This window comes from Gracilinanus agilis, chromosome 1, assembly GCF_016433145.1.
Source record: "Gracilinanus agilis isolate LMUSP501 chromosome 1, AgileGrace, whole genome shotgun sequence".
Lineage (NCBI taxonomy): Eukaryota > Metazoa > Chordata > Mammalia > Didelphimorphia > Didelphidae > Gracilinanus > Gracilinanus agilis.
This window is the reverse complement of record NC_058130.1, coordinates 601,900,293-601,925,856: the sequence shown is the minus strand read 5'-3', so window position 1 is coordinate 601,925,856 and position 25,564 is coordinate 601,900,293.

Below are 25,564 nucleotides of genomic sequence, written 5' to 3'. Positions count from 1 at the left end.
AACAGACCAGGCTGAGCCACAGTAATGCACAGAGGTATGTGGTTTCAGAGGAATACCTGCCATATTTGGCATAAATATGTAGTGGTCATTTCTTGAAAGCAAAGGTGTTGATCAAGAGAGATGCCTTAAAATGGCTTGAATCCAGAAGACCTGGTTTCAAATCCCATCTGGGAAGTCTAGTGAGTGTATATTCCTGGGCAAGAGAAATAGAGAATTAGTTTTAGAACAGAGAATTAGAAAGAGAATAATTAGAATTATTAAGCCCCTACTAAGACCTAGGTTCAAGTCTTGCCACTGAAACATAGAATATATACCCATGAGTGAGAAAATAAGCATTTATTAAGCCCTACTTAGTGCCAGGCACTCTGCTAAGCAGATTAATAACAATAGCTAACGTTTGTTTCTATAACACTATGTACCCTGTACTGTGTTAAGCACTTTAGAATTGTTATCTCACTTGATTCTCACAATACTCTGTCTACTCAACCACCTCCCTGCCAAATACCCCCAAACAGTTAAAGGTCCTAAAGTTACATGGAAGGCACCCATCTACGGAGGTAGGAACAATCTTCTCACTGGGAATTTGTTACGCTGATGAATGAAATTACACATTGCAGGGGAAGGGAGGGAAGAAGGAGTTGACACTATGCCAAAAGTAATTCCTCCCTCCTTCTTATTAATATTTGTCCTAAGGGAAATCTTTTTATTTGCTCTGACTACAAATCTCAAGGGGTACATACATGTCCATTTGGCATGTGTCCCTAGCTTAAATACATTTCTAGGCACTTTTAAAGATTCTTAGTGCTGTTTTGCAACCATTTTGAGGAAAACCCAAAGAATGATCAAGGAAGGAAGGCTTTCTGAATTGCAGACGATTTTTATTTAAATTTAAAGTGTGGATGTCAGCAGTAGAGTGAATTTCTGAAATCAAACACCTTCCCCCCATCCATGTCAGCACCAGCTGAGTTACAACTAAGTCAGGCCTGCCGGTTGGAGAACATTCTGGAAGCAGAAGTTATTTGACATTGATTTCTTTGGGCTTTTGGTTAAAAAAAGAAAAAGAAAAAAAGAGAGTCTCTTGTGGAATAAGTTCTCCTGTTTGTCTTTTTCTCAAAGTAGGATGGAGCCCAGACCATAAGAAGACTATGGGGGGAAGGGCGGGGTGGGGAGCTGGGTGCTTCAGTGGATTGAGAATCAGGCCCAGAGAAGGAAGGTCTCAGTTCAAATATGACCTCAGACACTTACTAGTTGTATGACCCTGGGCAAGTCACTTAACCTGCATTGCCTAGGCTTTACTGCTCTTCTGCTTTGGAACCAATACACTGTACTTATTCTAAGACAGAAGGTAAAGGTTTAAAAAAAAAAAAAAAGCCTTTGTATGGGTTGCAATCATTTATTGACACCCTGTTGGCCTTGCATCAGACCAATGCAAACATGGTTCCCTAAAACTAAAAGCTGACAGTGGTGGCCTCCATGTTCTGGCCACCTCAGCTTCCATTGACTGGAATGTTAGAGGAGAAAATGACTTAATTCCAACCCTTCCATGCTAGGTAGGACTGTAAGAAGGAGGTAAAAGAAAATATGGTTCCTGACCTTGAAGATTTTACATGGTATCCCTTAGCTCTCTCAATGGTGGAATTTTCCAGAAGGTTTCAGGGGTTTTTTATGCAGGAAGATAATAGTGCTCATCTTTGGACATAAATCCCACCCACAAACCCAACTCCTGTGAACTCCAGCACACCCTCACACATCCCCCACATCAGCTGTGTCTTTCCACTGTAGCCCTAAAGGTAATGCAAGTCTAATATATAAACAATATAATGTAATATAAATTAGTAATACAATTTTGTAATATTTTATAATAAATTACAATAAAATATTGTAATATAAATAGCACTTGGCCCGTTTTCAATAAATATACTGACAACTATTCTCAACACACATGGCTATCCTGCTGATGGAGAAAAAAAAATAGTCAACATCTAGAAACTAGATGGCGGAAGGTTGAGTTTCCTATCTCAATGTAACACAAATATGGAGAGGAAAATATGAGTGCAAATAACAAGTCAACTTTTCATATCCTCATTACTAATTTCGGTGGTAGCCTGCTTCTCCTGGTAGGCTTGATTGAGCTGCTGAAAATGCCACTCACAGTAGGCTACATATGTGGTGACATCTCGATCACACTGAAATTGCTATCTCTAACACCTTTTCTCCCCCTCCTGCTGTTTCCAAGGAAAGGGGGGAAATCGGAAATCGGGCAGCAGAAAAAAAGCAAGGAAACTGTTCAGCATCTGAGAGATTTTGCCATCTTTTCCACTGTCATCAAAAGGCATATTTTTTAAAACAAGTAATTGCCTAGTCTTGGCAGACAGGCTAAACCAGGTTGAGGGGAACGAACGAGCCTCAAACTCGTCAGTGAGTTAAGGGGGACGTCCCCCCAAGTACGGGAAGGTTTTCTCAGGCGGAATAGGTGGATGAGAACAATTTGTTTCAAAAGCCATAAAAGTGGCTGAAAGCCAGTGCAGTGGAGGGTTTAGAGCTTGGCCAGAAAATGGAGATGCCAAAGCCACCCACTGCATCCCCTGCCATGGACGGTTTTGTCCTGCCACTGGGCTTTGATGACTCCTCTGGAGGAGAGAGTAAAGCTGAGGACTTTATTCATCTCTGCCTCACTGAAATCCAATTCATGGGTAAGTCAAGACATCACCTCATGATGCCATTGGTCCTCTTGGAGAATGAAGGACAAACAACAATAGTAATTTGTTTAATGTACCTATTCCATCTAAATATCATCCTTGTACCACACCCTCAAAGAGTGGACAGTCTAAAATGAGTGACATAGATGAAAACAAGCAGAAAAGAATTACCAGATAATAAAGGGCACTAAAAAGGAATGCTAGGTGGCTCAATAGAGAGAAAGCCAGGCAGAAGGCAGGTCCTGGGTTCCTAGCTGTGTGACCCTGGGTAAGTCACTTAACCCCCATTGCCTAGCCCTGACCACTCTTCTGCCTTGTATGTAAAATTAACATAAAAATATAACTCATTAACTGGCACATGCAGTTTCTGACTTCCTGCATGAGTGGGCAGAAGCTTTCCACTCACTGAGTGGCATGCATGAATACATGCCTGGACATCAGAACACATGACCCATGTCCTATCAAAAGCCAATTAGGTGTAACTTCATGGGTGATATAAGAGCTGGAACAAGCATGAATTCCAGGTCTTTTTGTTCAGATCCCTCCCACTCCTTGGCTGGACTATGTGGTTAGCTGGGGCCCCTTGCCACCACTTGTAAAATGGTGAAGAAGTTCATCTGGAAGACTATGATAGTATTAAGATCTAGTAATATCTTTCTTTCACAATTAAATAATTATAATCTAAGTCTCCAAGATTAATTTTAATTATAATAATTGGAACCAATATATGGTATTGATTCTAAAATAGAAGGTAAGGGTTTTTTAAAAAAGGATGCCAAGTAAATAAATTATATGTTTGATCAACACCACCTCCTAATGTGCACAAATAGATAATCAACCAGGAAGGCTGAAGATATGGTGGGTTAGAAAAGCCTATGACTAGAAAGGGAAAGACAGGGTGTAGAACAAAATTGTGGTCCCCATTCAGCCAAGAAGTAAATGGTAGGAGATCTTATTCTGATAGAGTCCACAGTTTCTCGTGGCTAGCTTCCCCAACTGCTAATTGGTCAGGAATTCTAAAAAGGCATCCTCCAAAACTCTAATGTTCTTGTCGCAGCTAAGATGGGAGACCTGATTGGATCTGCTCATATCAAAATTTCAAAATCTCAGCTGATACTTATTAAAAAATAGAATAATAAATTTGTGGAACAGACTAGATGAAGAAGAATCAGAAATAATTGAACTTAATATTCCAGTGCTTGATAAATCTAAAAACAAATTATTTAGAAGAGAACTCCATATTTATAAGAATTACTGAGAAAGCTAGAGAGATGTCTGGCAGAAATTAGGTTTAGACCAACATTTACCCCACATACCCCACTGTATGCTGGTAAATATTTAATGAGCTCTCTAAAGAGGGTGGTGGGAAATGTACACCCAACACACTTTTAATCTTAATCTACATTTTTAACATTTCTTCCATCACTTTCTAAAATCTAGACAATCAGCAAAACAATAAATCGAGTCCTGATTTGTAGTATTTGCCGGATTTCTGAGATATAAATGCTCACTCTGAAAATTTAATAGCCTACTCAAACTGGCTCCAGCACACCCTTGCATGACATATCACAAGAAACTCAAAAGAAACACATGACCTGAATATCATCCTAAGATAAAGAAATTAGAAGAAAAACAAATCAAAAACTTTTTACAACAATGGTTAGAGAGTAAATTCTTAACCAAACAAGAGATAAAGGTGATTACAAAATAGATCATTTTGATTTCATGAAATTGAAAAGCTTTTTTGCATAAGCAACAATTCAGCTGACACATATATCAGAGGTTCCTCATTCCTCAGAAGTTCCCCTGCTACAGGAAGTCCAGTCATTTGGGCAAGGAGGCACCCACTTTGATGAAGAATGACTCCTTAGGCTTAGAGATAATGAAGATAATAGTGTGGACAGAATTGGTCTTAAAGCTTCTCAAAAATCCCATTTATTGTTTTTTCCCCTTTCTTTTGGTACCTTCCTTCCCAAGGCTCCAAGGTCTCCAAGATGGCAGCCCTGCACAAGCATACTGGTTCATACTCCCATCACCAAGGTGCTTTTCTTCAGTTCTTTTGATCAAGACTTGCCTGAGAGTTGCCTTTGATCAGAAGCCTGTTCTTTGCTAATAAAAGAATTTTTTTTTCATCTTCACCGCCCCTAGCACTGTACCTGGCACATAATAAGTTCTTAATCAATGTTTGATTTACTGATATAATAGTGTCTTCATATTTTGCTTCTTTCCATACAGAATCATCCCATTTTCAAACTGAAAGGCACCTTAGAGTTCACCTAATCCAACCAACCATTTTTCACATAAAAAAGCTGAGGCTCAGAGTGCTCGACAAATTCATAGGAACAGGAAGAGGAAGAGGAGGCAATACATTCCTTGCTCCTTCTGTCACTTACAAGAACATGTTCTGCCACCAATATTTAACAGCAGCATATGCTCTTTCAAAGTTAAAAAGCCATTGACCTGGGGGTGCTAGATGGCTCAGGATAGAAAGCCAGACCTAGAGACAGAAGGTCTTCCATTCAAATTTGACCTCAGACACTTCCTAGTTGTGTGACCTTGGGCAAGCCATTTAATTGCCATTGCCTAGCCCTTACCACTCTTTTGCCTTGGTACCAATACTTAAGTGCCAGTTCTAAGACAGAAGGTTAAGAGGGTTTTTCTGGGTTTTTTTTTTTTGTTTGTTTGTTTGTTTGTTTGTTTGTTTTTAATGCCATTGAATTATATCATCCCATACAGACTCTAGTCAATGCTATCTATTTACCAATTCCAAGACAATCTTCCACCTTTTTCAGTCCTTTTTTTTTCCCCATCTGGATGACTGTCTGCTGATCTCTGCTTTCACATTCACACTGATGCTTCTTCTAACAATCTGATTTCTCCATTTCATTAACCATTTCTGCTCCCATTACCTCTATCTCCCACTCTACCTCAGCCACCCACAGGCATCACCCCAAACTCTGTTGTTGTTCAATCATTTTCAGTTGTATCTGACTCTTCCTGACTCTGTTTGGTATTTTCTTGGCAAAGGTACTAGAGTACTTTGCTATTTCCTTCTTCAGCTTATTTTACAAATGAAGAAACTGAGGCAAACAAGGTTAAGTGACTTGCCCAAGATCACACAGCTAATTTGTGTCTGAGGTCAAATTTGAACTCAGGTATTCTTGACTCCAGGCCTGATGCTCTATCCATTGTATCCACCCACCTACCCACCCTAAACTACTCCACCTCAAAGAGTATGATCTCTGAAATTCCTCTATTTAGAACAATAACAAAAATAACATCTCGTATTCCTATGTGCTCTCAACATAACAATTCTATTTGAAGATGCAGCTATTATTATCCCCATTCTACAGTTAGGAATTGAGTCTAAAAGAAATGGATTTATTTGCGCAATATCACACAGCTAATAATTGCTAGGGGTAGGTTTGAAGTCCAGTTCTCAACTGCAAGTTTAATGTACCTTCCACCATACCTCAGTGTCTCTTGGGTCACAATTTTCTTTTCAATATCTCCTCCTACTTTATAAGATCCTAGAATCAGAGATTTCACTTTTCTTTAATCCAATTTTCACCTACAAAGTGCTCTCTTGGCTCTAGATTCCTCTTTGTTTTCTCCCTCTATCATATCTGGTCCTGGTCCCCTCAGCAGGCTAGACCTCTGAGATAGTCATTTCAACAAGACATTCCTCCACCCTGGAGTCCTTTCTCTTCTTAACCTTCCATTGTTTCTGTACTGATAAAACCCAACCACCATATCAGTCTTTTATCTTCTTCACCTCCAGAGCTGCCTGCTACTGCTGGAAGCAGTCCTGACTGGGTCCACTAAAAATCATGCTAGTTCACCTCAGGGGGAGCCCATACCTTTGAATAGCATTCCTTTTATTCTTCTCTAATTGCCTCTTTATACATTATCCCTGGGGTAGCTAGTTAGTGCAGTAGATAGTAGATAGTGCAGTAGCAAGTAGGCTAGGAGTGAGGAGACTTGAGTTCAAATCCAACTATATGACCTTGGGCAAGTCATTTAACCACTATTTGCCACAGGAGAAGGAAATAGCAAACCACTCCATGGAGTCACAAAGAGTTGGACATGACTGAAACAAATGAACAACCTTTCTTTTTTAGAAAGTAACTAGATGGTGTACTATAGGGGATAGAGTACTGGGCCTGGAGCCAGGAAAACCTGAATTTAAATCCAGCCTTAGACACTTAACTAACTGGGTGACCATGGGAAATTCACTTAACCCTATTTTCCACTTGTCAGCATAAAATTTGGGAATCCCAAGTTTGCTCCTGTCCCTGAGGAAACCTTAAGGGAGATCCCTGACAGACCTTGTTTCAGGCTGAACAATAGACCTTAAAGTACTTAATAATCTGACTAATAGACATAATCAAATGTTAAGTACCCTTTTCATCTTAGAAGTTTCTCCCTTTGTATCAAAGTCCTCTTCCAGGCAGCTCAGCTCTTGGTTGGACTCTTTCTTTAGAATCCATTGTAAAGCATTGGCCTCTTCCTGATAATCCAGTGTTGGACTTCTCATTTCCTTGTAGCCATTGTAAAGCCAATCAATCATACTTCCCTGTCTTTAGATTCCCCAAAAGGTGTATAAGTTCCCAAGTTCTATTGTTCTTTGAAGAATCATCTTTGGCAGTGCATTCTCCCAGAGATACTGTTCCCAGAGTCCCAGAACTTTGGCTCTGTGTGGTTTTAAGCATTTGACTCTGTGTGGCAGCCCAAATATTAAGAACTTGTCTCTTTCCTGGTTAAAGATTTGGTCTTGCTGTCTACTTTAGTGGTTCTGTGTTTTTCCAGGTTGACACACTGGAAAAGGAAATGGCAAACCATTCCAGTATCTTTGCCAAGAAAACCTTAAGAAGAGTCCATGAGGGTCATAAAGAGTCAGACATGATGAGCAACAACATTACCCACAGAAACTATTCCAAATTTTTGCTTCTTCTCAGACCTTTAACTTCAACCTCATCATCTCCTCACTTAGCAGATGATCTTACTTCTTTATTTTCTGAGGAGTCTGAGGATTTGATAAAAGCTTATTCATCTTCCTTTCCTTCCCCTCAGCCCACTCCAGACTCTACTTCATTACTCTTCATATCTTCTTATCTCCAGTCTAAGAGCCTAAGGAAACCTTTCCCCTTATTCAAGACTAACCCTTTTATTTGTGCTCTCCATCCCCACCAGTTGATCATTTTCTCTTATTTTCCCATTTTCTCCCATCTCCTTTTGCTACTGGATCTTTTCTCCTCTACCTATGAATAGGTTCAGGTTTCTCCAGCATAAAAAGCAAAAGCAAAGTCCCTTCACCCCATCACATTTTCCTTTACCTCTCTTCACCCTTCAATTGTACTCTGTCTTCCCTTTATTACAAAATCTCTATTAAGAGGGTACCTCCAACTCACTAGCCACCCATTCTCCTGAAATCATTCTCTATAAGAAATCCTAAGAACTCCAAATTGCCAAAAGCAATGCTCTTGGCCCAACCTTCTTGACTTCTCTGCAGTACTTTGAAGTATTGATCTCCCCCTGCTCCATCCACTCTCTCTTCAAGGATTCCATTTAGTTTGCTTCTACCTGTCTGTTTTGTTTAACTGTTTTCCTTTGTTACCAAGAGGAGCTTTGGTGTTATTAGAGAGGGATGGGTAATTGGGTAATGACTGTAGAATAAAAGCAAAAACATCAATTGAGCTTTAAAAAAAGAAAGAATATGGAGGAATGAGAAATATGAGAAAATAAAGGTGCTTAATATTCTGAGCCTCGGTTTCCTATTTTGCAAAATGGAGAGGATAATAAAACACATGCACTAACTTCGCAGGTTGTTGAATGGCAAGTGCTTTGCAAATTGTAAAGCATCATGTAAATGCTTATTAGTAATAATTAGTAATAGTTTTATCATCATCATTCATTGTGTCTTCCTTCTCCCATCAAGTATCTGGGAATTACCCAAACACAGATCTTTCACTGGTTCCCCAAACTGTGTTTATCTCACGGTATGGATAAAGCCCAGAAACTGAGATTAGTTTTTTCCACATATTCTAATACATGAGACGTAAGTGTAGGCGGGTGGATAGAGAACTGGATTCAAGTCTCAGGCTCAATACATTCTGTCCGTAGGACCCAAGAGGAGATAGACTGTGAGTTTGGAGTACACATCTCCCCAGAAAAAGTCATTTCAAAATCAAAGAAATAGAGCTATGGGATCCTGTAAATAGAGACCCTCAAGCTGGTAAGAACAAGATGAGCCTTGCAGATTTCTGTCCTGAAGGAGGCCTTCCCTATCTTAGAGATTTCCTATTCTGATAAGGTTAAGCTCCCAGAAATGCATTATACCCCACTGGGATCTCTGTAATTCCTGAGACCTCAAGGTTAGCATGTTCTGACCCCAAGGTTAACACATTCTCGCCCAAATCATCTGACATCCTGTCCCTCTTACTCAACTCCCCAAATAAGGGAAGTGGCTGAGCAGCCCCAGCTGATAGGCTACTTTTGTTTCTGGTAATGCCACCCTAAAGCTGTGTAAAAACTCTACATATCAGTGTATATCTCTCTTGTTCTGTGCTTTGCTCTCCACCTGGCCAGTGCCCATCAGTTGATGCTAACTAAACTTTTTAGCTTCTACCCCTGCCTCAGGATTTATTGATCTCTAGTTAAATGGACCAAGGTGGGTCTCCAGGAGGATCTTTAGGACCTCTGGTTTAAGGACTTAACAGTGCCTTGACAAGTCATTTAATTTCTCAGTGTTCTAGACAGCTCTTCAAGACTGTAAGTTGCAAAGACGATACAAATCTGTGCTGGTAAAGGAAGTTCCTACACAGGTTCTGTCACTGACCCTATTCCCATTTAATGGGCTAAAAAAATATAGGCATTACTATTCTCTGAAAGTGGAAAGAGAACTCCTCTTAGAGATCTTCACTCTCCAGGAGCTTAATATCGAAGACTGACAAGGTTAAAATAGATAAACATATGAAGAACATGCAGATAATGAAGGAGATGGTATAAACAAAGATGACGAACAGGTAATAGATTAGAATAAATATTTAGATTATGTGCTAGCCAGGGGTTAAGTACATTAATGGAGTGATAAGTTGGGAAGAGTCATGGAAATTCCATGTTTAGATAGAATGGGGGTGGGCTGTCTAATTTATAGAACTTCCTGTCCAAACAGCTCTCAAGGCATTCACAGATTGTGTTTGAATATGAATATTCCAGTGCCCTTTTTCAGAGAGCTCAACAGTGAACTACACAGACACACTTTCACTAAATTTGACAACATCCTGGTGAGTCAGGTCACCAAGACTATTATTCCCAATTCCCATGGGAGGAAACAAATCCAGACAGGGCAGTGGGGAAATGTAGAAATCATTCCCAGAGATCCCAACGCCCATTCCAGGCTTCTATTCCCTAGGAAGCTACATGGCCTCCCTATAGCACTTGGGCAATTAAAACAAGCATCAACAGATCCATTTGACAATAATATAATCATTTATGATCTCTTACCTCAAAAGAACAAAAATTACAAGTCGGTTTGTAATTATTAATTCCCCAAATGTTGTTCAGATGGACTTTGTATACTCTACTAGACAGGAAGTTACTCCAGGGTAGGGATCCCGCCTTGATTTTTTTTTTTTTACTCCCCTTTTTACTCCCCTTTTCCCCCTTTTTTTTTACTCCCCTTTTCCCCCCAAAATCAATTTGTATCCCATAGTACTGGGTAGATAGCAAATACTTAATATGTTGCCTGAGTGGGTGAAAGGCTACAAGGAAAGGGCCATTCTCCTCCTCCATCCATTTCATCATTTCACATCTATTTAGACCTACTAGGATGAAGCAATATCAGGTCAATGTTTCACTTTGGTGCTCCTGAAGTCATGGCTTTGGCTCTCTTATTGATAATGCCAGGCAGGGGCTACTCAAGAGGAACTGTGAGAAGAGCCCAAGGATTTTGCTTAACTTTGGCTCTGAAGGAAAGCTCCATGTTTCCATGCATTCTGGCCATTGTGTGGGTCCATTGAATCTGAATTACAACCTTTGCAAAAGCAGAGCCAAGAGTTGATAATGCCCTAAATAAGCCTCAAGAGCTGGGCCCTCTCACTGCACTCACATCCTAACCTTCTGCCCAGATACCCTCTTCTCAGAACAGATCTGCATTTCTTCTTGGCACATATTTTGTACCTGAGTCTTATCATCAATTTTAATTAAAATCATTTTTTTCCCTACAGTCCAATTTCTTTTAGGCCTTAACCCATAGACTTGTGCTAATTTGCAAACTGATATTAATTGACTTTGACTGGTATCTACCCATCTGTTATCTTCTATCATACCATCCAACCCTGCCTTAGTGAGATTAAATAGGGCAACTCACCTATGCCTGTAACCAACCACCTTTGTTATTGGGATTTGGTCCAATCTTACCATGACTCAGATAGAATCAAATGTTTCCAGTGGTTGCCAGGTGTGGGCAAATAGGCAGTGACCTTTAAACACCCTCTAGTTAGGTGAAATCTCCCTGGCAGTTTCCTATTGGTGTGTCCTACCTGGAATCTTGAAACCTGCCTCTCAACCATCTGTTCCAGCTCCTACTCCTTTATTCTCCTGCCATTTGCTGAGTAAGATGAGTGGGTGATTTTTCGACTCCTCTCTTTTTCCCTACCAACACCAAGTTCTCATGATTTTTCTTCCACAGCTGATTTCCCAAAGCACTGACTTCTCAGTAACTCAAACACATTTGGGACTTTGAAAGACAAGCAACAATTATTCCTACACCCCATGTGCTAGGTCCTCAAAAAATTAAAAAAGTAATATCATCTTCTTCTAGAAGCTTCTAAGAGAGCCTTGTCCTTTGAAAGACTGACTTAAATGTCCTCTTTTGCAAATCTACAAAAGGAACCTTTAGTAAAAAATGGTTCTGACCTCCTTTGGCAGTGCGATGGTGGAACTGGTTGGGGACCTGGAAGAAAGTTCCTCAATAGTTAAATATTTCTTGAAAATAAAACCTGGCAACCTGAGCTCATTGTAATAGGGTTTTTGTTGGGGCTTTTTTTTTCCTTTTAAAACTGAAAAATATTGTCAGCATTCGGGTTATGTGCTCTAAAAGCGGTCCAGACATCTGTTCTTTAAAAGCACAAAGGAAGGCATGCTTTCAACTACAAACAGAGATAAAATATGGAATAACAGCTCTGTCTTTCTGGGCTACGGATTTGCTAAGTAATAGGGATTTGCATGACTAAGCTTCTACTATGCTGACATATGCAAAACTCCAGAGCAATCACTCTAGTTGGACAACATTTTAAATGAGAAACAATTCCTCCACTTTGGTCCTGAACACTTCCCAATTTGAACAAGACCTTCATTTCATTCAACAGAAGCAATTTGAAAATAGGTATATTTAAATATTAGGTCTCCTTATCTAGAGACCTTTGGGTAGTGATTCTAATTATGAGAACAAAAGGTCAGGAGGGATTAGACTAAGGCAATCAGTCCCAATTCACCTGAGACCTCTCCCAAAGCCAATTCTGAAACCTCTTTTCTCCCTGCAAGGGGATAAGACCTCTAACCTAAGGAAGGCATGTTATTTAGCTGAGAGACAGAGAGATAGAGATACACAGAGACTGAGACAGAGACAAAGACACAAAGAGAGACTGAGACTGAGAGACAGAGATAGAGACAAAGAGAAAGAAAGGTATGTGTATATAAAAGTATTGTATATTATATATAACTGTAATATGTAGTTTCTTTTTTTTAAGGTAAGATATATAGCCAAACTAAGTCCTTTTAGGAATAAAAATTAAAAGTTAACTAAAAGTTAAAGTGGGCCATCCAGTTAAAGAATAAAAAAATACATTACTATTAATTTTCATAGTAGTACAATATTAGTATATTAATATATTATTAGCATTATTAGCATCATAAAATGGATTGAATGCCAGGCTTAGAATCAGAAAAACCTAGGTTCAGCTACCAAAACTCAGGCTTACTCATTGTGGGATCCATAGAGAATCTAACTTTTGTGAGGACACATAGTAGATTGCTTAATAAAAATGTCAGTTGATTGATTGACTAGGCAAGTCACATAAGTCAGGGCAGCAAGGTGGTAGAGTGGCTAGGGTACCTGGCCTGAAGCCATGAAGACCATCTTCCTGAGTTCAAATCTGGCCTCAGCTCGCTTTCAGGGATGGAGCCAAGATGGAAGAGTAACTATAGCAGCAGCTCCATCTCATCACAAAAATCCTCTCTGACCAAGATTAAAATATCATCACAAAATGAGTAAAGGAGTGAAAGAACCAACAAGGAGAGAGTGAAACAACTTTCAAAAAAAAAAGAAAAACCCAAAAGGTAGGCAGAAATCATCTGGGGAACTGGGATGGGAGGGGAGCAGAGCTAACAGGAGGCTATAACAAGGAGTGAAGAGCAAGCCAAAAGCAAACCACAACACACACACACACACACACACACACACACACATCTGCTGTCACAGGTTATGAACTTAAGTCTAAACTAACAGTCAGATCCTGAGATCCTGTCAGGACAAATAGTGACCCAAGCCAACTCATACCCTTTGAAATTTCAAACCTGTGGAGAAGTCTCAAGTCCCACCCCAGGGCAATCTGGGCTGAAGGGGGCCAGGAATCCCAATATGGGTTTGGAATGAGGATACAATCCATGGTTTGGGGTGAGGACACAGTTCTCAGGAGGAGCCTCCCCCAGGATCTTTTTGCCTAAAACGGGTGGAGCTCCAGGACAGGGCAATCAAGAGTATACCTGATTGAATCCAGAACACCTTGAAACCAAAAACTTGAGCCTAAGCCTGGGGCTAGAATTTGATCAGCACCTGACCTGCTCAAGTTCAGACAGAGCTCAAAAGCTTACACCCAAGCCTAAGGAAAGTCTTTAAGCTAACAACATTTTAAGGGTGAATTAAATCAGCAGGAGGAGGGGGCTCTCAGATCATCTGGTAAACTAGTAACAACCCAGAAAATAAGCTGAAAATAGTATCAAGGAAGGACTGAAGTTTAAGAGGGTACCCCAACTTCCCAGAAAACAGAGCCTACCTATAATTAGATAGGAAAATGAGCAAACAACAAAAAAAGCACCTAACTCTAAAAAATTTTTATGGAGACAAAGAGTAAGGTACAGACACAAAAGGGGACAGTGAAAACAAAGGAAACACACACAAAGTCCGAAAGAAAAGTATGGATTGGACACAGAGTCTAAAAGAGCTCAAAAAAGACTTCAAAAACCAATTAAGAGAGGCAGAGGAAAAGTGGGGAAGAGAAATGAAAGTGATGCAAAAAGAAAGAAAAGTGATGCAAGAAGAAATGAACCAATTGAAGAATGAGAACCAAAAACTGACAGAGGAAAACCAGGTCTTAAAAATCAGAATTGACCATCCAAATCTGGTGTCAGATACTTACTAGCTGTATGGCCCTGGGCGAGTCATTTAACCTTGTTTGTCTCCATTTTCTCATCTGTAAATAAGCTGGAGAAGGAAATGACAAATCATTCTAGTATCTTTGCCAGAAAACCCCAAATAGGGTCATGAAGAGTCAGATATGACTAAAACAACTAAACAAGATGTCACTTAAACTCTATGTGCCTCAGGCAATTCCTGGGGATTTATCTACTAAGTAATAGACAATTCTTCTAAATTTGTCTAATGAGAGTTCCTTGCACTGAAAGCACAGATTATTTAACTGTACAAATAGAATATTCTACTATTTTTACATAGTTGATAACAAAGAAGAGTCATATATATATATATTTCTAGTTACTCAGCATTTCCTTCTAGTTGAGCCCAAAACTGGCAGTTAATGAAAAATTCCTAAACTAGAGAGAGGACTTCTAATACCTCCTTTGCTTAGTTCCTCTAGACAAGGAGGCAGGATTTAAATTGAGATTTTCCTGACTCTTGATTCTCCCTATTCCATAGTTTATGTTCTTCATGATTTATTACTATAAGGATGATTATTAGAAAATAAGTATTGTTTTATTATTTTAAAGATAAGAAGTAGAGAAGCTGGCTTGAGGAAGACTTGGAGTTTCAAACAGAGCTGAGAGGGCTGCTCTCAATACACTGAGCCATTTTGCTGCCCCTAGTAAATGTTTAAAAATTTTTTATTATACTTTTCTTTTCCAGATTACTTGTAGCTACAATTTTTAATAATCATTTTCTGACATTTTGTGATCGATGTTTTCTCCCACCTTTCCTCTCTTCTCCTGTCCCAAAGATGGCATGCAATATGATGTTGGTTAATAAATGCTTTTTGATTGGTTGATTTATATTTTGGTTTCAATTCTAGATTTGTTGTTTATTGTCTATGTGATCGTGGATAAGTCATTCTATAAACCCTTGGCTTCCCCAACTTGGAAATTAGAAAGTCAAATTAAATTATCTCCAAAATCCCTTCAAATTTTGAATCTTATGCTCCAGTTTCTGCCATCCCATGCCCTAAAATTTGCTTAATTATTTCTAATTTTCTGTACTGATTGTCTTCTGGAGAGCTTCTCTAATAAAGCTTATGTTAGTCTTTCCTACTAGGGAGAATAAGGGTAACTTGGAATAAACCAGACTTCCTAACTCAAGGACTTCCAATACTCACCTTTCCTAGTAGAACAGGTGATCACTGGGTTCATGGAAAGTTCTTTGTTCTTACTAGCATTTAAATTGTAAATTGTCAAAGTCTTGAACTCAATCTACTTACCCTTCTGAGTAAACCTGCCTTCTCAGGAACCTATTTCTAACTTGCCCCGTTATCCTTATTGTCAATTCATGTCCAACTCTTTGTGACTCCATGGACCATAGCTATCCATGGGGTTTTCTTGGCAAGGCTACTGGAGTGGTTTGCTTATTTCCTTCTCTTCTCCAGTAGATCCAATGGATCATTTTGTCAGGCAATCAATAATTGAGTAACTTGCCTAAGACATTGGAAGGGTCTAAGGCCATTGAACTCAGGTCTTCCTGACTCTATGCCCAATGCTCTTTTTTGTTTTGTTTTGTTTTGTTTTGTTTGTTTTTAAACCCTTAACTTCTGTGTATTGGCTCCTTGGTGGAAGAGTGGTAAGGGTGGGCAATGGGGGTCAAGTGACTTTAGGCCCAGTGCTCTTAACCACTAAATCACAACTGCCTCCTCCCCCTACCATACAGGTATAAAAGAATATGGGAGAGAGAACAGCTGGGGGGCTCAGATGATTGAGAGCCAGATCTACGGACTGGAGGTCCTGGGTTCAAATCTGTTCTCAGATACTTCCTAGCTATGTGATGCTAGGCAAGTCATTTAAACCCCATTGCCTAGCCCTTACCCCTTCTTCTACCTTAGAACAATACACAATATTGATTCTAAGATGAAGAAGGGGTTTAAAAAAAGAAAAGAATATTGGAAGTCTTTTGAGTAGGGACAATGGTCTGTCCCTTTGACCCCACTGATTTCTAAGATTGCCATCTTAAGGGGCGTCTGGGTAGCTCAGTGGATTGAGATCCAGCCCTAAAGATTGGAGGTCCTGGGTTCAAATCTAGCCTCAAATATTTCCTAGCTGTGTGACCCTGGGCAAGTCACTTAACCCCCATTGCCTAGCCCTTACCACTCTTCTTCCTTGAAACCAATACATAGTATTGATTCTAAGACAGAAAGTAAAGGTTTAAAAAAAAAGATTGCCAACTCAGTGACAAAACCTTGTTTAATCAAATTGCTTACCATCTCTGAGAGGAGGGAAAGGAGGGAGGAGAGTGACAAAACCCTTGTTTAATCAAATTGCTTACCATCTCTGAGAGAATGAGGGAAAGGAGGGAGGGAGATAATTTGGATCGCATAACTTTGGAAAACATATGTTGAAAATTGTTATTGCAGGTAATTGGGAAAATAAAATATTTTTGAATAAAAAATTAAATTGAAATCCCCCAAATAAATTTAAATGGGGGAAAAATTAGTAGTTAAAAAAATAAAAGAATTATCATTGTTCCCATAAGTGAGAGATATAGTCAGCTACTCTGTACTTCAAGACCTTTCCAAAAGGTAAGGGAGAGGAATTTCTCCATTTAAATCTTTTAGACTTTTTTCTCTATGGAAAATCCCAACTCACTTCCCATTTCTTACCCCTCTAACATTGTATCTCGTTCTTGGCAGAATTTCAAGGTATTTCCATCGTGGTCAGGAAGAATGCCAAGTGGTCTCAAATCTTGTCTATCCAGATAACCTCTTGCTATTCTTCCAAGATTGTGATGAGCTGGGTATGGGTCAGAATGACATCTTGTCATTCTTCCAAGATTATGAGGCCAAGTCAAGATCAAAGTGGCACTTTGTCATTCATTTGAGATGAACACTTGTTCCTCAAAGATTGTCAACTATACATCTAGATTTGTTTACCCATAAATTATAACTTATCTATTCACACTTTTGTTTTGAATTCCTATTATGCAATTATTTCCAGCCCTACACATACTCTTGGCTTGGCTACATGAATTTTTTCGTCTGCGGTGCTCAATTACATGGTATCTGCCTTGTCTCATTACAGCATAGTTAGCCTCTAATATAGGTGCTTGTTTTATCCTTTCCCATACACACCAGAATTATAACTCAGTGTGGAAAGAAAGAGAACTGAACTTGGAGCTAGTCAATGAGTAAATATTTATTAAGTCCTTTCTATGGGACAGCCACTATGCTAAGCACTTGGAATGCAAAAAGAGGAATAAGACTGCCCTTGCCCTCAAAGAGTTTATAATATAATGGGGCAGACAACAAGCAAATATGCATAAATGAACCATATACAAATTATGTAGGAAATAATTAAGAGAGGGAAGATGCTCAATTTATGAGGGGTTGGGAAAGACTTCCTGTAGAAGGTACAATTTTAGTTGGAACTTAAAGGAAGCCAGGGAAACCAGTAGGCAGGGATGAAAAGGGAGAACATTCCAGTGTAGGGGACAGCCAAAGAAAATGCCCTAATACAGAGATGGAGTATCTTCTTTGAAGAACAGCAAGGAGGCCAGTGTCACTGGATCAAAGAGTACATGGTGGGGAATGAGGTATAAGAAGACTGGAAAAGTAGGGGCAGTTAAGTGGCTTGGTGGATAGAGAGTCAGGCTTAGAGACAGGAAGTCCTGGGCTCAAATCTAGCCTCAGACACTTCCTAGCTGTGTGACCTTAGACAAGTAAGTCACTTAACTCCAGTTGTCTAACCCTTATGACTTTGGTTTGGAACTGATACTTAGGAGCAATTCTAAGACAGAAGGAAAAAAAAAAAAGACTGGAAAAGTTGGGGTGATGAGATGTAGGTTATGAAAGACTTTGAATGCCAGCTAAAGAATTAGGTATTTGATCCCAGAGTGGATAGGAACCAGTGGAGTCAATTGTGTAGGAAGGTGCCATGGTTGGACCTGCACTTTAGGAAAATCACTCAATGGAAGATGGATGGGAATAAAGAGAAACTTGTGGTAGGCAAACCAAAAAAACAAAAAAAGTTTTTGCAATAATCCAAGTATGAAGTGATGAGAGCCAGAGTAGGTAACAGTGTCAGAAGAGAAAAGGGGGTATATTTGAGAAATGTTGTGAAGGTGAAATCAGCAAGCTTTGGCAATAGATTGGCTGTGAGCAGTAAGCTATGGTGATCCGTAGAGGATGACATGTTTGCAATATTGAGAAGCTGGAAGGATGGTAGTACCCTCTACAAGAATACAGAAGTTTGGAGGGGAGTGAGGATAGAAGGTGAAGGATGATTTGGTTTGGGCATGTTGAGTTTAAGAAGTCTACTGGAATGTGCCATAAAAAAAATGAAGAACAAATTAATTTAAAAAAAAAAAACTTGGAAAGAACTACATGAGATAATGAAGAGTGAAACAAGTAGAACCAAGAGAATATTATACACAGCTACAAGTTTAATATTTGAGGACTAACTTGTGAATGATCACCTCAAGAGAAGGAAATGAAAAATGGAACTATGAAAGATATAATCTATATATACCTATCTGTGTGCCCCATGCTGCCTTCTAGGCATGGGGAGGGAGGGAGACATGGAGATACCTGGAAATAAATTCTATTAATAAAAAAAAAAATGTCTTCTGAACATCCAGTTTGAGATGTCCAGGAGGCAGCTGGAGATGTAAGACCAGAGGTTAGCAGAGCAGTTAGGGAATGATAGATACACCGATTTGAGAATCATCAGCATAGAGATGATAATTAAATCCCTGAGAGTGGACAAGATCACCAAGTGAATTAGTACAGAGGGAGAAAAGGGTCCAAGAAAGCCCTGTTGAACATCTTTAGTTAGAGATTGTGAACTGGATAAGGACCCTGCAAAGGAGTCCAAGAACGTACCATACAATGGGTAGGAGGAAAACCAGGAGAAAATGATATCCCAAAACCCTAAAGAGAAAAGAATATCAAGGAGAAAAGGGTGATTGACAGTGTCAAAGACTATAGAGAAGTCAGTAAGAAATGAGAAAAGACCACTGGATTTTGCAAATAGCCAATGACCTGCATTTGAAATCTGGCTCTGCCACTAATTAACTATGTGACCCTTTAGAAATTCTCAGTCAGTCAGTCAAGGCACTAATTACTTATTAAGCATCTCCTAAGTGCTGGGTGCTGTGTTGAGCCCTGGAGATTCAAAATAAGAGGAAAAAACCCTCCTTGCTCTCAAGTAAAATGAGAAAATTAGACCAAGCAATCTTGAACACCCTTTCCAGGATAATTATAAGGGGCTTTTTCTTTACAATCCTTTTTCTTTCTTTTTTTTTTTTTAAACCTTACTTTCTGCCTTAGAATTAATACTAAGTATCGGTTATAAGGTAGAAGAGCAATAAGGGCTAGGCAATGTGGATTAAGTGACTTGCCCGGGATCACACAGCTACAAAGTATCTGAGACCAGATTTGAACCCAGGACCTCTGGTACTCTGTCCACTAAGACACCCAGCTGTTCTTATACTGCCTTTAAGTCAGAGATTTTAAACTATTTCACAAACATGCAGCTCTCCTAATTTGCAATCCTATGGAATGAACCTTATGGAATAGGGACATAGAAATTGTATACAAAGGTTAAAACAGAACTCGGATGTCTCTTACCATGCAGATAATTCAATCTTGATATATTCTTTATGTATTCCTCTATTCAAAAATTTCATTTTTGACTAAATGGTATCAATCATATTGTTGTAAAGATGTTCCCTTAAAAAGGGGAGGTAGGTGGCTCAATAGATAGAGAAGCAAGACTGGAGAAGGGAAGTCGTGAGTTCAAATTTGAAATGAGATACTTCTTAACTGTATGACCCAAGGCAAGTAACTTAACCCCCATTGCCCATCCCTCACTACTCTTCCACCTTGAATGTGATATTTATTATTGATTTTTTATAAACTCTTACTTACCATCTTAGAGTCAATACTATGTATTGGCTCCAAGGCAGAATACTGTTAAGGTCTAGGCAGTAGAGATTAAGTGGCTTTCCCAGGTCACACAGCTAAAAAATGTCTGAGGCCAGACTTGAACTCAGGACCTCCCATCCATAGGTCTGGCTCTCAATCCACTGAGCCACCTACCTGCCCCCTACTTATTATTGACTCTAAGTCAGAAGGTTTGTTTTTTTAATAGAATAAAAGAACCCACTAACCCTAACATTTAAAAAAATAATTCGTAATATTTTATTTACATGAAGTTTTTCACTCACCCTAACATTAAAGAAGTTTTTATCCACCAGGTTAAGTAGGAAAAGTTATCTGTGGATGTTTCATGAAGTGTAATTTTATATTTCCTGAGAGTAAACTTAAAATCCAATTTGAAAATCGGTGCTCAGTGATTTAGAAATCCTACTTTAGCCATTAAAATGATAACATATTGGCCTACTCTTCCACCATATATTACTCCCTATTTTTTTTTAAACCCTTACCTTCTGTCTTGGAGTCAGTACTGTGTATTGGCTCCAGGGCTAAAGAGTGGTAAGGGTAGGCAATGGGGGTCAAGTGACTTGCCCAGGGTCACACAGCTGGGAAGTGGCTGAGGCCAGATTTGAACCTAGGACCTCCCGTCTCTAGGCTTGGCTCTCAATCCACTGAGCTACCCAGCTGCCCCCACTCCCTATTTTTAAAAAAACCTTTCTTGCCAATAGATAAAAAACCTCCAATAGGCTTAGAGACTTGAAAAGATAGAAATATGCCATTATTTCACTTTATCCTTCCCTCATTCCTCATCTGTCAAATCAAGGAATTAAGAGTATAGACCAGGGGGCAGCTGGGTGGCTCAGTGGATTGAGAGCCAGGCCTAGAGACAGGAGGTCCTAGGTTCAAATCCAGCCTCAGACACTTCCCAGCTGTGTGACCCTGGGCAAGTCACTTGACCCCCATTGCCTACCCTTACCAATCTTCCACCTATAAGTCAATACACAGAAGTTAAGGGTTTAAAATTAAAATTAAAATTAAAAAAAAAAAGAGTATAGACCAGCATCTCTCACACACTATGCCTTAGGTCAAAATGGATGCATGATAGATATAAAGGTTACTACCATTAGCAAATTAGGATAGAGTCTACCTGTCAAACATCTGGATAAGGAAAGAATTTGTGAGCAAACAAGAAATAGAAGCATTATAGGATGTAAAATGGATAGCTTTTATTTTATTAAACTAAAAAGTGTTTGAGCAAAATCCAATGCAACCAAAATGAGAAGAAAAGGAGAAAACTGGGGGGAAATTTTATAGCAAATTATCTCTGATAAAGGCCTAATTTCTCAAATATCTATAGAACTGAGTCAAATTTATAAGAACATAAACCATTCCTGAATTGATAAAATGGCCAAACAATATGAATAGGCAGTTTTCAGATGAAGAAATCAAGGCTATATGTAATCACATGAAAAACTTCTCTAAATTGCTCTTTATTAGAAAAATGCAAATTCAAACAACCCCGAGATACCGTCACATACATATCAGACTGGATAATATGACAAAAAAAGGAAAATAATAAATGCTAGAGGGGATATGGTAAAATTGGGACACTAATGCACTGTTGGTAGAGTGATCCAACCATTCTGGAGAGCAGTTTGGAACTATGCCAAAAGAGTTTTAAAAACGGTGCATACCCTTTGACACAGCATTATCACTACTAGGTCTGTATCCCAGAGATTTTAAAAAGGGGGCAAGGACCTGTTTGTACAAAAAGTATTTATAAGCAGCTTTTTTTTATGGTAGCAAAGAATTGGAAAGTGAAGGGATATTCATCAACTGGGGACAAGCTGTGGTATATGACTATAATGGAATCTATTGTGTATTTAAGAAATGAAGTAAAGGATAATTAAGACCTAGAAAGACTTACATGAACTGATGCAAGTGAAGTGAGCAGAACCAGGAGAACACAATATCTAGTAACAGCAATATTATGTGATGAACATTTATGAATGACTTAGCTTTTCCTAGCAATACAGTGATCCAAGAAAATCCTCAAGGACTCACGACGAAAAATGCCATCCAACTACAAAGAAAGAACTGATAGAGACTGAATGGAGATTGAGACAAACTATATTTTTACTTTATTTCTTCATTTTTCTTTCACTTGTTTGAATTCTCCTTCGTAATAAGACTTAATATGGAAAAATGTTTTACACTATTACATATGTAAAATCTATATCAGATTGCTTTCCATCTCAGAAGGGAGGGTGAGAATTTGGCTTGAACTTAAAGAAAATAAAGGTTAAAAAAATTTTTTTTCATGTAATTGAGTTAAAAATAAAATACTAGTAAATTTTTTAAAATAAGGGAATTATATGAGACAATCTCTAAAGTTCCTTCCAGTTCTAAACATTCTGTAATTCTGTAGTTCTCTTCCTCATAGAGAACAGCATTCAATTAGCTTACTTTGAAGTAACTAGAACAATGACATTTTCATTCCCTCTCTAAGGCCTTTGTCAAAGCCCTCTGGGAAGAGTGGGTTTTTAGAAGATTGGTTGAAATTTTCCCATAAATTAACTGTTTCATTACAAGAATGAAGGATGCCTATTGTCCAGATTATGACTTGCAGCTGGATGGACAACCTATAAATCATGTATGTAGACATGAATTTTCCATGAAAAATGAAAAAGTTGGGACCAAAATTAAATAGGAAGAGAATAGAGAGCTCGATTGCCTTAGAAAGATTATAGAACTCCATCTCTGTACTCCAGATTTCTCAAAGAACTCCAGACTTCTCCCATAGTTCTCCAATTTTGCCAAGATTTGGAGGAGGAACCATCTCATATCTCTTCTTTGGGATGTTCCATCTCCCAACTCCTGACTTTTTATTGAATGCTCCTCATCTCTGGACACAAATCCTTCTTATCTCTATCTCCTGACTTCCCTTGGTTCCTTCAAGGCTTTCCTAAAGGCCACTTCTACGAGAGGTCTTTCCAGTTTCCCTCTAATACTAGTACCTTCCCTTTGAGATTATCTCTAGTTTGTCCTGTATATAGCTTGTTTATACATAATTGTTTACCTGTTGTATTCCTCCCCTGGTTTGTGAGCTTCTTAAGAGTAGAGACTGTCCTTTCTCTTTATATCCCCAGCACTTACCCCAATGGTGGCACATGTTAGATGCTTAGTAAATTCTTGTGATTTGTTGGGTTGGGACTAAACTTGATCTTTATCATCCTATTTAATTGTGGTAGCTTTGTGATTGTCCTTTTCATTTATATTTAGTAATTATATATACTATTTCTCTGGTTCTGCTAACTTCACTTTGCATCAGTTTATACAGTGTAATAATCCATTACATTGATGTATCACAATTTGTTTATACATTCCCAATCAAGAGACATCTACTTTGTCTTTAATTCTTTGTTACCACAAAAAGTGCTGCTATAAATATTTTGGTTTCTATGAGTCCCATTTCTTAAAAAAAAATCTATTTTGCATTGGTTATGAAAAATGGAATACAAGAGACTCTGAAGAATTGAAAATGAGTATCACACAGAGGGCAATGGAGAGGCATGTGGTAGATGTGAGCAGACTACAACATTTAAAAAATAAAGAATTTCAGAGAGCAGTGGTAAAGAATGCCATCATGAAATCATGAGAGAAAAAAGACATAGACTGGTCATGTAGCAATAGCATGGGATAGCAGTTAGACATTCCTACTGCTCCCCTGGAATCTTTGTAACAAATATAAGAACGAATTTGTGATTTCACTGGCATGAGGAATTCCTATGCCAGGGAACTATCTATCAGCCTGGTTAACACCACTTTTGCAATTCTCAGGCTTAGAGAGGCCTAGAGCAGAGGTGTCAAATACACGGCTTTCTAGTGGCCCATAAAACTCTTGAATAAGCCAGATTAAAATGTAGTTCCTCTCTGATTTTTAATGTATTGATGTATTAATAAAATGAAAAGAGATATATCAATGTAGGGTTTTTATAACTCAATATGTGGCTCATCCTTTTATTTATTTAATTTTAAGTTAATTTTTAAATGTATAATTTTTAAAAATTTATTTATTATGAAAACCATTGGGTCTAAACCACTGAGAGGTTTGGTGACTTATCCAGGGAAACATAGCTGCTATGTGTCAGAGGTAGGACCTAAAGCCATCTTGATATATTTGAGACCAGTTCTCTGTCCACTAAATCATTCTCCCTCTCAAATCTTTAGACTGTAGGGGAAAAATAAAGGATGCCTCCAACACAAAGGATGACTCTTGTGTGGTGAAGTTATGAGAGGACATGGATAAGAGTGGCATAAAATGGACAGGCATGGATAGACTGTGATTTGCATTGTCTGATCACAGATCCATTGGGGTACCTAAAGTATTTGAGTTTTCTCTGTCCAATTAGTTTGTAAGTCCCATAGAAAAGAGACTCTCTTTGTGTCTTCTGCCCACACAAGTAGCTGAGGGGTGTGTGTGCAATAATTATTTACTCAGGGGCAGCTAGATCATTCAGTGCATAGAGAGCTAGGCCTGGAGATAGGAGATCCTGGGTTCAAATTTGACCTCAGAGACTTCCTAGATGTATGACCCTGGGCAAGTCACTTAATCCCAATTACCTAGATCTTATTCCTCTTCTGCCTTGGAATCTATAAGACAAAAGGTAAAGGTTTAAAAAAATTGTAATAATAATAATTATTTATTCAATAATGAATGAATGAACAAATGAATGGACCAATGAATGAAAGCAGAAAGTGCCTGGCTGCTTCAAGGTGAATATTTGTAAATAGGGGCAGAGGAAGTAATTTACTACAACATAAGAACTAAAATGTTCACCACAAAAGTTTGGGTTTTAGGCTTTCATGGCCCATGGAATTTCTAACAGGCATAATAAACAGAGAACTATTTTTTTTTCATGATGGCAGCTTTAATCAAAATAGAAAATCACATTCATATTTATTTCCTCTGATGTTTGCACAATAATTTCTAGCAATAATTTTGCCTCTTTCAAATTTAGAGAATTTATACAAATTTGAAATTATGGTTAAATTTGAAATCAATTTTAACTCCTGGTCAACCAAAGAAAATTAATATACCCTATCTGTAATCCCGTGCCAGAACTGTATCCACCATGCAGACTCCTCCTCCTTCCCTGGCCATTTGGGTTACCTGGTATCAGCATATAACTGTTAAAGCCAGCTTTATCACACATCATTGCTAACCTTTAAAGAAGATGGACAGACTTCTTGATAAGGAGAGTTTCAGCCTTGTAGGCTGGCTAGGTCTGATTATTGCTTTGGATGACAGGAGAAAAATTTAGAAGGCAATGCAATAACCCAGGATATCTAGATTGCATTTAAAGATTTCCATTAACCTTTCCATTTTAACACGATTCCTCCGATCATAAATGGAGCTCAGAATGGTCAGCATCTTAAGTGGATTATGCTGGCAAAGATGAAGACACTGCAAGCATTATGTTTATATCTTCAGTT